The sequence below is a fragment of the Pithys albifrons genome, chromosome 3, assembly GCF_047495875.1.
Source record: "Pithys albifrons albifrons isolate INPA30051 chromosome 3, PitAlb_v1, whole genome shotgun sequence".
In the NCBI taxonomy this organism is placed as follows: Eukaryota; Metazoa; Chordata; class Aves; order Passeriformes; family Thamnophilidae; genus Pithys; species Pithys albifrons.
In genome coordinates, this window is record NC_092460.1 from 94,546,405 (window position 1) to 94,560,307 (window position 13,903).

Here is a 13,903-nt window from a genome sequence, read left to right on the forward strand (position 1 = left end):
AAGGCAGAGGGTTTGAACGAGATAATCTTTAAGGTCCCTTTCAACCCAAGTCTTTCTTTCTGTGATTCTATGGAACTGTTCCAATGTTCAAAGACACTACAGCAAGTTCATCTGCTGCCCATTCTAGCAGTCTTTCCTGTTCCACATAACCCAGTATATGTTGCATTCCTCCCAACACTCCTCAGTCCATTAGAGTCTTGCTGAGAAACAAGAAACCTTGGAGATTTGGTGCCCAACACTGGAAGAGTCATTGGGATACCTTCAGATGAGTTTAGGGGATTTTTATCCAGCACTGTCTGTAAATATCAGACAGTGAAGATCTACACCAAAGCTGTTTCACTGCCAGACTCCTCAGGCAAGGCTAGGGACTTGCTCTCTCGCTGGCAGGCCCCAGCTCCCTGCTGGAAGAGGAATTTTCTTCCAGGTACTTGCAGCCAGTGCACAGCTGCTGCAGCAGTTTTGAGGGAAATTTGTCCCTCTACTGCCAGCAGCAAATTGTGCACATTTGCAGGTGTGTCAAATTTGCTTCACATGACCTCTCAGAAGGCAAAAGGATTGCCTTGAGAGTGTGTCAGTGATACCATTTAGCACTTACATTTTCTACTTCAAAGTGTTCTACCAACATTAATGAAGTGAGCTTAAAAATAAGAGCTGAAAACACCATAATAACATGAAAATACTGCCCTGGAACAAGTATATAAGCAAGAAGGCAACAAAGCCATTATAAAATGAGGACATTATTATTTTTTTTCTTTAATGAGCCTGCTTTGCCCAATCTATTTTAAAAGTAGCTCATCTGTTTAGCTGAAACCCTCCAGTCATTTCTTGATAGCACTGTGCTGTGGAATATAGCAACTAGGGCTGTAAAAATTCAGTTTTGTGACCCTGGTGGCCTGGAAGAATATAGAAATCTATTTAGGAAGATCTTAAATTACTTCACTTATCACTCCAGACTATTTTTAAGATATATGTAAATGTATGGTACAGAGTCCCTCAAAGAAAGATTCAGCCCCTCCCTATTTTGAAGCTCTGGGACTGAAGAACTCAGCTGAGGTTTGACCAGGAGCTGTACACAGTTAGAGGTGCAATTTTCTTCTGAAAGCACCATCAGGACACATGTAACTGTGAATAGATCACAGAGGTTTGAACAAAGCAAGCAAAAATTGCCAAATCCAGGCTTCTTGTAAGTTAGTCTCCCATTGCTTTTAATAGGGTTAGAATTTTGACTGCTGGACTGAATTCTCAGGTCTGCACTGAATTCACTGTAGTAGAAATCCCTTAATCTCTTTGTGCATCCTTCTCTCTGTGCTCTTTCCTATCTCCTCATCTGTGGATAAGGACAATACTAATGTCTGCCTCCGTAGGTATCATGAGAGCTAATTAACTGAGCTTTCAGGGGAAACTTCAGCAGCAAAGGCAAATTTCTCATCTGGAGATGAAACATACACACACATGTATAGATATAGATGTTTGTGTGTATAGATAGATAAATATATATAGTCTGGTATATACAATATACAAATCACCTGCCAGACCTTTCTTAAGGTCAAGGCTCTTTTTTCTTTGCCTTTTCTTGCTGCTACCATCCTACTATTTTTAAATGTTGTGCTTTATTCTAAGTCAGTGTGGGAATGTCAAGCAGGTAGTTGTTCAAAAAAAAAAAAAAAGAAAAGAAAAGCCTTTGCCTTCTCTTTATTTAACAGTATTTTGGTTCTGTAACCATTGTTCCTGCCAGTCAGAAAAATTGCTTGGTTTTTAATGAAAAACCCTAACAGCAATAAATTGCAACCCTCCCTTTCAACACAGACATGCCCTTTGAATTTAATTATGCCTCAGGCAATGCATTATAACAAGCATGTGATAAGTGACACCAAAAATCTTACAACAAACACAGCAGATATCTCCCACTGGGCTAAAATAGCTCAGTACCAGATTCCCCGTGTTTTAGTATGAAGTCTCTCAGGGCCAGAGTCTGCCTGATTTTCCCCATCTGGGCTGGGGCATCACAGCTTGACCCCACTGATGCCAAGACAGCTGAACCCCTTTATGGCTGTCAAGGACCTGCTCCCTGTGTGCCCCTGGACCCCCAGCTCTGGCAGGAGCAATGGCTGCAGAACACTAACCTCGAGGAAGGGTAGAGGACCCTGCTCCGGGGCAGGGACATTCCTGGTGGAGTGATTTAGAGCACCCAGCAGGAGCCGAGAGGAGCCGGGGACAAAGGAAGTGGAGGAGTCTGGGAGGTTTCCTTTCCTCCCAGAATAATTTCTCACAAGCTGTGTCAACTATCACAGTTAAACAAATACTTGAAATATCAACATTTCCCATTTGGAGGGAGAGGCAGCACCAGTTACCTTTGGGTTTGTTGTCTTGGGAGCTGCCACAGTCAGAGAGAGGAGACTGCCTGGGATTTTTCTGAATGTTCACAGAAGAAAATTTCCTTTGAAAACAAACACCCACAGCCCTGCCTGTAAAGCAACACCAGGGTCAAACTCTGTCCTCTGAATCCTTATGGATGTTAACATGGGATATTGCAATGCCCCTGGGTTATTTAGATCTTCTGAGGTGGCCAGTGACTCCGAAGGGGCAGCAGATCATAGAATCATAGAATCACGAAGGGTGGAAAAGGCCTCCAAGATCACCAAGTCCATCCTTTTACCAGTCACCACCTTGCTCACTAAATCATGTCACAAACTGCCATATCTACTCAGCTTTTGGCCGTCTCTTTGGCAATGCTGATGGTGCACAATGGTTGAATCTGCTTATTATTGGGATGCAAAGTATTCATGTGGGAGACAGTGGTCACAGATGCCTCCTGACTGCTGGTGGGCAAATATCAGGAGCCTTATGGCTATGAACATAAAATGAAGCAATTTCAATCCTGCCAGAGAGTTTAATTATTTCAAAGTAGTTGCATTGGACATTGCCTCTGTTTTCCCTTCCCTTTCCCTTTTGTACAGGTGCCTTGGCTGACTGACATTTTAGGAGAGGTGATATTTTATCATGTATCAGATATAGCTGCTCTGGGTCTGAAGACCCACTTGCTCATGTCAGGGAACTGGTTCTCTGCTGTGGTGCAGTCTCATGATTTTCTGCAGCAGCTGTTTTCATTGAAGTCTTAAAGATGAAAGACAGTGCTTTATAGAAGAGAAGTCTGGGATGTGCAATCAAGTTATTGTGGTTTAATGTGTTTCTGTGCAGCAGCTGAGCCACACCAGCCAGCTGGGTTCATACCCTCAGCCTCAGTAAATGCAAGATTTAAACTACTCAGTACCATGGCCTGAGTATGTCTCTGGTCAGATAACCACAATAAATCATCCACTTTCTTGAACACAATAACTCCATCATGTAACTGAGTCCTCCAGATACTTAAATGTTTAATTCTTAATTTCACCACTAACTTGCCCTGCAACCTTACATTTCAAACTTCAGGTATAAAATAGATATAAGAGGAGTGCTTACTCAAAAGTGTATTATACGGAGAAATACAATAAAGTCTGTGAGGTGTTGAGATATCCTGAAAACCTGACCTGAGGGACATTTTACATACACCATTCTTTTAAGAGTAATCAGAACAGCAGTGCTTTACTTTTAGACACCCACAGTGCTCTTTGCTATTTATACAGCCACGGAGCTGACAAACAATGTAGAGTCTTTTCTTTTGCTGTGGTAAACAGAAACCAACAGGGTTGTATTGCTCTACATGAGCTGAGGAGCTGCATCACTTTGTTGCATGTGTTAATGTGAAACAGCAAATCATAATTCTTGTACTAAGATATTTCCAAGTGTATCTCCTTTCAAAGACGAAATTTTAGGAGCTGTTGTCATGTGCCCATCATAAACAATGTGAAGGATGACATCAAACACTAGGAAAGTGTCAAGTACACCAAAGGGAAATATGGTGATTTACTGAGCTTTAATCAGTTCAATATAATTCCATGAGTTTTACACCTAAAGGACACAGATTGCTGTTACCATTACCTGTGAATAAAGCTTTCCTCTGGCAAGTGATAATTAATTCTTAAATCTTGGAAGTTTCTGAATTTCAGAGACTCCTCAGCACATTTGTATGAAGATTAGACATTGTTTCTTTCTTCCTTTTCTCTTTGAAGTCTTTTCTTCAAAGATTGCAGCTCACTGTTCAGGCTGCATAAACCCTCTCATGACAGACACCGCTTTTTTCTGCACTCACAGAGGCTTCAGGTCTGACTCTTACTTCTGCTCTGCTCCCTTACTCTGCTCTGCACCCCACCAAAGCTTATAGAGATGTCAGCATCACATTGCTGCCAATGGGGAGGAGAATCAAACCCTTTGCCAAACACATCAAGTGAATTGCTCACCCCCTGTGGGGAAAATTTACCACCTAACAATGCCATAATTGATATTGATGGTGTGTGTTGCTCACATTTCAATTTTTTAGACAGTTGTTTTCAGGGTTGTGAGAAGCCAGGTTAGAGTGATCAAAGGTTGAAGCCTTTATTTCCCTGTAAAACAACTTCCCCGGGGCCATGTCTGATGTGGGGAAAAATTTTTGGTGGGATTTATACAAGGCACGTACCTAAGCTAAAACCTATCAAAGATGCTAAATTATAAGCAACTGCTCTGATGTAGAAGAAATAACCTCCTCCCCATTTTTAGTTGGAGTAGGAAGTGTTGGGTCCATAGAAATGCAGCTGAGATCTTAATGTTCACACCTCAGATGAACTTCTTACTTCTCACTTCTCAAGCTGCACTCTGCTTGATCTTGTCATAAAACAATATTTTTTGACTTCTTTTCTAAAGAAAAAAAAACAACTCTGCAGTCAAGGAGAAGTGTTTGCTTTTCTATTCTGTTGAACTGATTTCTGTCAGCTCATTACTGGGGGAAAGGAAGGCAAGGCAAGGGAAAAGAGAAAAGGAGGGTAAAAAGAGGAAAAAAAGAAAAAGAGAAAAAGAAAAAAAAGGAAAACAAAAAAGTGGTGGAAGTGAGGGAAAAAGAAGAAGAGAAAAGGGAAAGAAAAGGGGAATACTCATACAACCCAGAAATTCATTTTTTTACAGCTTGGGATAAATAATCCCCATTACTGAGAAAACAGAAAACCAGAGTTCCACTTTTATAATTCAGAAACAGTAAGAATGCTTCAGCTATATGCATAGCTTAACTTCAGGGTCTTGGTGTTAAATAGTAAAAATCTTCAAATATTCCTACTGCTGCCCTCCCACAGTAACCAACCACTTACTGCCTGTAACCTGTGTGTGAGAGAGCCCCTACTGAAGTGAATAAAGGTTCTGCCATCCAGATAAATTCTTGTGCATTAAGTTCCTACTCAATGTAATCATGGTGATGACCCAAGACATTGGGAAAGAGAAAGTAATTTTCTACAGTCTGGCCAAAATAGATACCTTTCCACTTGGCAGCATCAGGTTTTTACCCAAATCACTGCAAGTTACTGCAGGAGCCTTCACACTGAATACATGGCTTTATATTCAGTAATGCAAATGATACTTAATTTATATGATGTCTTGCTCATTAGCAAGTATCTTAAAATAAAGGTTATCATTAAACTTATGTTGGGCACAAGAAAATAGAAGTACCAGAGAAGTGAAATATCTTGCTTAAGACATCAGGGCAATAGCAGAATCAGGAGCAGAGCCTGGAGCACGCCTACATCCCATCTTCAAACCATCCCTGATGCTACATTGCTTCCCAGTTTAGTGTCCTAACTGGCCTAGTCATGTGCAGTCCTTCTAAGCACTCTTGAGAGTTCTCTCCCGTGTCATTTTATAGCACCCAGCCTAATGAAGGAGATATTTCTAACCCTTGCTATGAGTCAGATTTTTTTTCCCTAAAATTCAATGCACAGACCTTAAGTTTTGGACCACTTCTTGAAATTGGCCCTACAGGCTCCATATGCCTCTAACACCCACCCGGAATATCCATGGCACTGCCCCTGCTGGCCCAACCTTCCAGACACACAAATGCAACTGCACCAGGAGAGCTCTCTCCAAGGGCCACAGGCCAGATGACAAAGAGCCAGGAAAGGAGGTTCACAGCTGAATATCTTTGCCCAAGGGAAAGCAGTCCAAAGAATACAAAATGTCACCAGAGGGCATGCTGCCCTTGATTGAGTGGAGAAGGGCCCACGCTGGCTGGAAACCCAGAATTAACAACAACAACAACAACAAGAAAATTAGTAAGGCTTGCCAGCTGGGGAAAGACATCTGGCTAGTGATCAGAGAGGCCTGTGAGTCAATTAATCCATCCCTGAGCTGGATTAGCACATTGAAACATACTTCCCTTCACTGCTGCAGAGGGACCTGTTGAATGAGCTGTAAAGATGAATGGGACTAAAGAAATTTCTTTTAGATGAAGAAAAATGGCTCTGAAGTAGTGAGTGGGTGGTTTTTACATGCCTTATGTGCTGCAAGAATTAAGCACAACTCAGAGAATTTAGGGCATGAAGCAGCCATTTGGATATAAAAACTCTTGAATTTAAGATCTGATGGATTTAAAATTTGTATCTAGATACCTGCCAATTTATTTCTCATAATTATAGCATACCCAGGAGAAAAGATACTGCAGTTTTGGAAAAATAATTCTTTGAGTCCATTCTTTCACAACTATGTTAAATCAAGTTACTCTGTATGTCTCCAGAGAAGCTATTTCTGGACTCTTCTCCCATTATTTGGAATGGCAGGACTGTTGCTCAAGGACATCATCCTGAATTTAGATCTCAGAGACTGTCTCCACCTTCTCTGTCATTGCAGATCAATGGGACATGGTCTTAGATACTTCTCAGATCATCAGAGATAGGACATGAAGGCATCTTTTTGGTCACTGAGTTCAGTTCTTGCTGTCATGAGCCATCAGGTTTTATAATCCCTTCTTTGGGTTTTCCTCAGCTCCCTCCTAAATTTTACTTTTTTGACTGTTATTCCTGCTGTCAGAAAGCTCTTCCTAAACTTCATTCCTCTGCTGTTTAGAAACTTCTTTATCATTTCCAATGTCTGTTTATTCAGGACCAGGTTATAGTCATTTGTTCTCATGCCAGAAGTGTCTTTTAGTCTCCTCCCTTATGAGTACTCAGACCCCTGAGGTGTCTATGGATAGCTGTCAAAAACTTTAGCTTTTCTTTCACTAAGTTAAATAAGTGAAGCCACATTGCTCTCCTCCCTTAAGACAGGCTCATCAGTCCCCTGGTTTTTGTAATAGTCCTTCTCTGTATCTATTCCTAATTCAATTATTATTTCCACAATAATACATGAATTACACACAAGTTTTAAATGGTGTCCTGTGCAATAGCACCAACACATGTCTGTACCCTGGAAGTTGTAATCACTGTCTGGGTGCTACATGCACCCATGTAATCTCCTCAATTGTTTTCAACAAAGGAGCTTTCAACTTTAGGAAAGTATGAGGAATTTCAGTTAGTATCTGGAAGCTTGTACCTGAGACCTCTTAGAAAAAGACACATGAGTTTTCTCATCCAGGATAGGATGTCCAGGGACAATCTTGATGCAGCTATTAGCAAAACAAATTGAGTGCTAGGATGCAACAGGCAAGCTTTTCCTAGCACGAGTGGTAAGGACTGTCTTTGTGTATTGCTAAGAAGTTTTTAAATGCCACCCTGACACCCAATCCCATCAGATCAGGGAAGCTAAGCAGGGTCAGGCCCGGTTAGTACTTGGATGGGAGACCTCTTGGAAATACTGAGTGCTGTAGGTTCTAGTCCTGAGGACTTCACTGTCACCATCCAAACTCACTAGACCGTGGCAGATGAACCTTAGGAGTTAAAGGGTGGGGCCAGTTCTGTGCATGCTGTGCCTCACCTAAAAATTCCACTGCGCAGGCTTGAAGGACACACCCATGTGGGTAGAGCCCTTCCCAAATCTTCGTTTGCAAAGCCCAGCCAGTGCCAGAGAAAACCCCTTGACAATATAATTCTGATTGCCCATACTGAGGAATTGTTGGAATGATCCCTGGAACACTTCTGACCCAAGTCATGGAGTTCTTTTGGGATGTGACAGTGTCCCAAATAATTTCTAAGTGTGTGTTGTGACTTAGCACATAATGGGGACCATTCACCATATATATTCTCAATGTGAGCTATCTTTTTCAGAGGCTGAGAGAGGGTAGCTGGAAGGGTGGGCCAAATGCTCTCATTGCCTCAGAACAGTCCTACAGAAATTTCATTTATGAGACAAGACATAGCTATTGGCATGAGTGTACAGCTCCTTGTCTGAAGGAGTGCACAGTTCTGACCATTTTAACTTATGACAGAGGAGCTCGAGATTGCAACTATGGCACTTAAACAGTGACAGACATCGGAATATGATCATATCACTTAATTGCTAAGACAGTGTCTAGCCATGGAGTTTTGACCAAGATAACTCTCCCAAGACAACTTCTGGGAGGAGGCTGGAGACTGTCTTAGCCCCAGCAGTATTCACATCAGACCTCCGGGATGGGACCCTCTAATTCTACAGCTCTGTAGATTTTCTTTGAAAGGGCACAGCACAGCTCTGCCATATGGTATCCAGACCAGACAGGAGTCCATGGCCCACCCTATTTGCTAAAATAATTTCAGCCAAACTGGATCAGATGTAGTGAGGAATTATCTGGGTGGTCAAGACAATCCAGAATTAACTCTGCGAGAGTACGTAAAAATGATTTTAAATGCTCCTGAAAAATCTACTTTATACTCAAAGAAAGCTTTATGTACAGAAACTGTCCAAAGCCCCTGAGAATTTGGTTCTCAATTCCTTTAACTGAAGCATCTCAAGTCATTTCAGCTGTCACATGTCATGTAAGCATCTCAAGTCATTTCAGCTGTCACATGTCATGTGTGAGAGACAGTGAGCTTTGACACAATATGTGTCAAATATACCTTCAAATGGATGCAGCACTTCTCTGGGAGGTAATGACAATTGCTGAGCATGATTTCCTTCCAAATAAATATGAAAACTCCACAGACATCAGTCAAAAGAAATTAAATCTCCTTAAAGACATTCCATAAGAATTGCTTTTTTTCCTCTGTCTCTGCTATCTCTCTCCTCTCTCAAGGAATATGCCAAATTGGATAAATTCAGAACTTACAAAGGTACCTAGAGTAATGAAAGCCCAAACCAGTGAACATCTGTACATAACTAGGGCTGTATCAGGTTGGTAGGCATATTGTGCCCATTGCTACTGTGTCACTCAGTGTCCATTACCAGATATTGACTGTTATCCAAAGCAGAGAGTCCCAGAGATAAAGAAAGAAGGACTCTTGGCATGTGTATAAAGCCTATTGTAGTGAGTGTTTTGTCTCTTTAGGACCCCTGGTTATACTTACACATTGTTTAAACTACAATATTTGGCACAAATTCGGGCATTTAATCAGAGGAACCCGGAAGGGGAGAAGCACTTCTTTCCCTTTCTCTTTAAGTGCAAAGATTCAAACCTAGTCTCCTGCTTGGGACATGTTCAGAGCAGAGATCCAACGAGTAAAACTCTCTTTGTTTGGGGACCACCAACACTTCCTCCTCTGAGAAGACACAAGTGAAGTACATGCAAGCTTTTTGGAAGGAATACATGAAGAGATGGAACAATGCCATGATTTACAGGCATGTAGAAGCACTTCCATCCACTTCTGTACAGCTCTGAGGAAGGCATCTCAGGACTAACCTAACTGGCATCTCCTTCATCCTCACTGGAATCAGACACCCTCTGCTCAGCAAGTTGCCTTCTCATCTAGGGGTCCAGACTTTTTCTCTGTGCATGTGCAAGTGACACATTAAGCACAGTTAACCATGAGCCAGTGGTTTAGGTGTTTTGTTACAGGTGGTTCTCAAACATGTTTATCCACTCATTTTCTCTCCCAGAACCCCCACAATTAGCAGCCAATTGCTGATAATTTTTTTGCAATTTTGAGATGTCTACATACTCCTCAATTCATTTATTTCACAATTCTGTTCTACTCAATGTGTTTTCTAAAATCTTTTAATCCATAAATCAAAAGGAAATTAATGAAAAAAGTGATCATAAATAGATATGTGTACTTGAAAATAAGAATTTCAACATGAACTACAGGTAGATATAAATAGAAGAAAATCTAAATTTATGGACTTTATAAATATATCCAAACTTATTCTCACAGCCCCATCAATGTGATGAAAGGACTCCAACGCATTTCATATCACTAGTGGGGAATATGGGACTTAGAGGGATGGAGAAATGTTGCTACAGGCATACTTGACATGGAACTGTGAATTCAGTTGAGATTTCATGATCAGCAGCTGATAAGTTAATCATGATGAAAGAAAAAAGTCAATTAGGACAGCTTTAGGAGCATGAAATAAATCTAAATAACCCTTTATAGCCATTAAACCATATTCCTTCAATATGGCACAGCAAGAGACACAGGAAAATGCCAAGGAAAGACAAGCCTGGGCAACCTGATTGTCACTTACCTAATCTCTGTCAAGTGCAATCTTATAAGTGATTGCTTCCAGCAACATAAACCACCAGCAGTGGCCATCTCAGAAATAAGCAATCAATCCCTCATTCAAGAAGGAAAAGCAAATGTGTATTTTAAACTTACCTGCAAACTGCTCTGACCTTACAGTTGTGTATAAGGGAACCTGAGCACTCTAAAAAGAAAGTGTTCTTTAAAGAGAGATTTTTAGCCTGTTTAATAGGATGTTTAACAGAAACTCTGGGAATAATAAGAGAGTGTTTAAAGCAGACTGCCTGCCTCATTCAGATATGACAAGGAGTTGATCCAAAGACACCCAGGAACCTTAAAAGGTGCTAGAGCCAGCCCATCAGTTTCTAGCACTAATAGGAGCTGAGCTGTTAGTGTTTTTGCATGACATCCTGTAAGGAAAATCACTGGCATTTGGCTTATTCAGGAGAGATTTCACCATCTGTTATTGTAGAGACCTAATAATGATTAAAAAAAAATAACCAAAAATCCTAACACTTCATCAAATTTAGTGAGGTCTTAAAATATTCCTGCACAGGTAAAGGATTTTGCTAGAGGAGAATCAAGAGAGCAACGGGTTAAATTACATCTGAGTTTCCTGTGTAGGACCTGTCAAGCAACTCCTATCATCAGGTCTGTAAGTGAGTGTGAGTAATGGGTTTTATTTAAATTCATGTGGTGTTTGCTGCCTACACCCAGACAGATAATGGACAGAGAGCAGAACAATGATCACTGAGCAGCTATCACTTAATTCTTGTTTTATTCTGCAGCTTGCCTTTCTTCATCTGTCTTCTCTCCTGAAGAAGTAGGCACATTCCTTCTGTCTCAGATGGAAAGCAAGGGCCTATTATAAATTCATCACAAGTTTTACATTTTCCATCCAAAATCATGACAGTGATACAAAAAATAAAAGCCTACAGAATTTGTTTGCAAAAGCATTTGGCTCCATGCATATATGTTTAGCTTTCTGCAATTGCATTTCTTATCCCGTAAAAAACATACAGTCATCTTCCCTCTAAGTAGTGAATCTAACACTTAAAGATGTTATTTGCCTTACCAAAAAACAATAGTACCAACTATAGTGGCAAGGGCAAAGCATCCTACAAAATATTGAAATAATCTATTGACTCACTGCAGTTCTATTGATTTAAGAAACACAAAGATAATACGCTCAACAAGATGAGGGGGGGAATTAAATAACATCACGTGAATGTGGTAGTAAAACATCCTACATACTCTCATCACTGTCAGCTTCATGCAGAAAAAAAAAAATTGTGTGTTCAGCCCTGGAAAATACATCCTTTCCATACAAGTATTTGTATGCATTCATCTGCTCTAGCTCTCTGAATTCCTTTGGGTTTAGGGAAGCTGTCAAAACCTTACAAGTGTGAATGCTGTTGTGTAAGTAAAATTAATGATTCCTTTTCTGCTTCCCATGTTTTAAAGCTTTAAATGAGCCTTATTGCTGGGGAAAAGATGAGGAGGAGCAGAGGGGCTGTCAAAATGGAATTGTAAATCTTTTGGCATTTAAACTCTCAGACCTGATTGACCTCATGACAGTGTTTCAGACTGGGTTCTGTCTTGGTGTTGTAAAGCAAGCAAACTGCCTTTACCCAGGCATGAATCCCACTTTGCAATCTGTTCTAATTAACTAGGGTATGAGGCTCAAGTGGAATGCTCCAGTCAAGCAAGCAAACATCAAAAAACAAACACATTTGCATTTAAGGAAGTATTACATGTATTTATCATCTGCCCTTTAAGTCTGTGTAAGTGCTGGAGTAAGGAGACAGTGATATGAATAGTGGTAAGTCAGTTATTAAACAAAATGGAAATATATGAATAGTTAATACTAACAGTAACTGGTGCTTGCCAGACTGGTGCGTCCTGAGGTTTTAGCTGGTGCTTGTCATGGCATGATATACTAAGGGGTTTTTGGGGAAAGTGCTTCCTCAGTGTCTAGATCCCCCAGCACACTATGTCTTGCAACCCAAGCTATAGGCTGGTTATTTTCAGTACAGCGAGGAGGAGTTCCCAGCAACACCCTGCTTGTGGCTGTAAGATGAAGCCTGGCTTCAGAAAGCAGTGTCAGCCTGCCAAGCACCGCTGCCTACAGGCTGTCTGTCTACACCAGTGGCTCTGTCCCAAGGCGATTCAGACTCAATAGACATTATTGACACCCTCAGACTTCAGCTGGGTTCCCCACACTTCCCCACAGCCATTAGAAAGGCTCTCCAGAAAGCACTTTAGAGCAGGAGCCAAACCCAGATGCTCTGAAAACCCCATGGGATTCTCCTAAGGAAATTGCATGTGCTCAGAAAGGAGGGGGAGCCCTGGGAAGATTACTAGCTTATGACTTTTTCCTCTATGTGATAGCACAAGAGATGACCCCATAGGCCTTATTTGACTGTTTTTCCGTCATTCCTTTCAGAGGGAACAGGTGATGTAACTCTCCAGAGGGGATCTCCTGTTTTATCAGACTGTATGCCCCTAGTTCTTGCTTTACCTGTCAACATACTCTCTCACAACCCAGAAAAAAATCTTTCCTGGCAATATATGTCACAACATTGAAGTTAGGTCTGATAGTACCAGTGGAATGAATCTATCTAAAGCCTGAAGGACATGGGATTAATGTGGAGCTAAATTTCTGCTGCCATCAGAGGCACAACTAATTTACTTCCACACAAAGAAGCACAGACTGTACTCATTGACCAGGCTACCATTCACTGGAGGAGCATGTAGTGCATTACAAACATTAATTCTTAAGATGCAACTGCAAGGTCAGAACATAATATTATCTCTTTTTTCTATAGGTACAAAAAGGTGAGCCAAAGAAGGAGATGAGACTGGAACCAAAATTCAGTGCACTGTCTTACTTACTAGACTGGAGCCTTTCCAACAAATGGAAGGGGATTTTGTATACTATGTTGTAAGCCCAAAGTCTCTTGAAAAAAACAGCTCATGTGCTTTAATTAGTCAACTGCAGGAAAAATATGATGTACATAAGTTTGAGCCAGTCAGTATTTAAATTAGATGATTGTCCTGCAGTCAAAAACTGCTGAAGGACACCTTCATAGAGAATGCCAGGGTTTCCTCCTCATCAAAAAGACAATGAGTATTCAGGGCACTTAAAGTTGTTCTGAGCTGTTATTGTAGAGCTCTTTTCTCTTGGTTTCTGCTGCTGTCTCTGCATTTCCCCATTGAAATATATTATCTGCATGAACAAATACCTTTGTAAAGCACTGCGGCCATTGGTAAAGTGAGGTGACATTGGTAAAGAGAAATGGGAATTCAGTTAATGTGTTTGAGGAGAAACTAGTAAGTTTTGGATAATCAAGACCTGAAAAAGTGTTTTGCTAACCTAAATGGTGTCTACTTTTTGCAGCTTATATAAGTCTTATAACAGGAACCATTTCTTCTTGTGTGCTTCAGTACTTAGAGGTACTGAAGGTAATACCCCAGTA

At 40.9% G+C, this 13,903-nt stretch overlaps 1 protein-coding gene across 6 annotated transcripts in view; it reads left to right on the forward strand.

Moving 5' to 3' along the window:
- GRM3 (glutamate metabotropic receptor 3) overlaps window positions 1-13,903 on the forward strand; it is a 109,475-nt gene that overhangs the window by 27,865 nt on the left and 67,707 nt on the right. For 2 of the 6 annotated variants that reach the window (XM_071552751.1, XM_071552750.1), the window contains exon 2: window positions 10,981-11,075. The exons of the other annotated variants lie outside the window; for them this stretch is intronic. The gene's annotated coding sequence lies outside the window, so the exon portion shown is untranslated. The remainder of the gene's footprint in view (window positions 1-10,980; window positions 11,076-13,903) is intronic. 6 annotated transcript variants of the gene reach the window in all.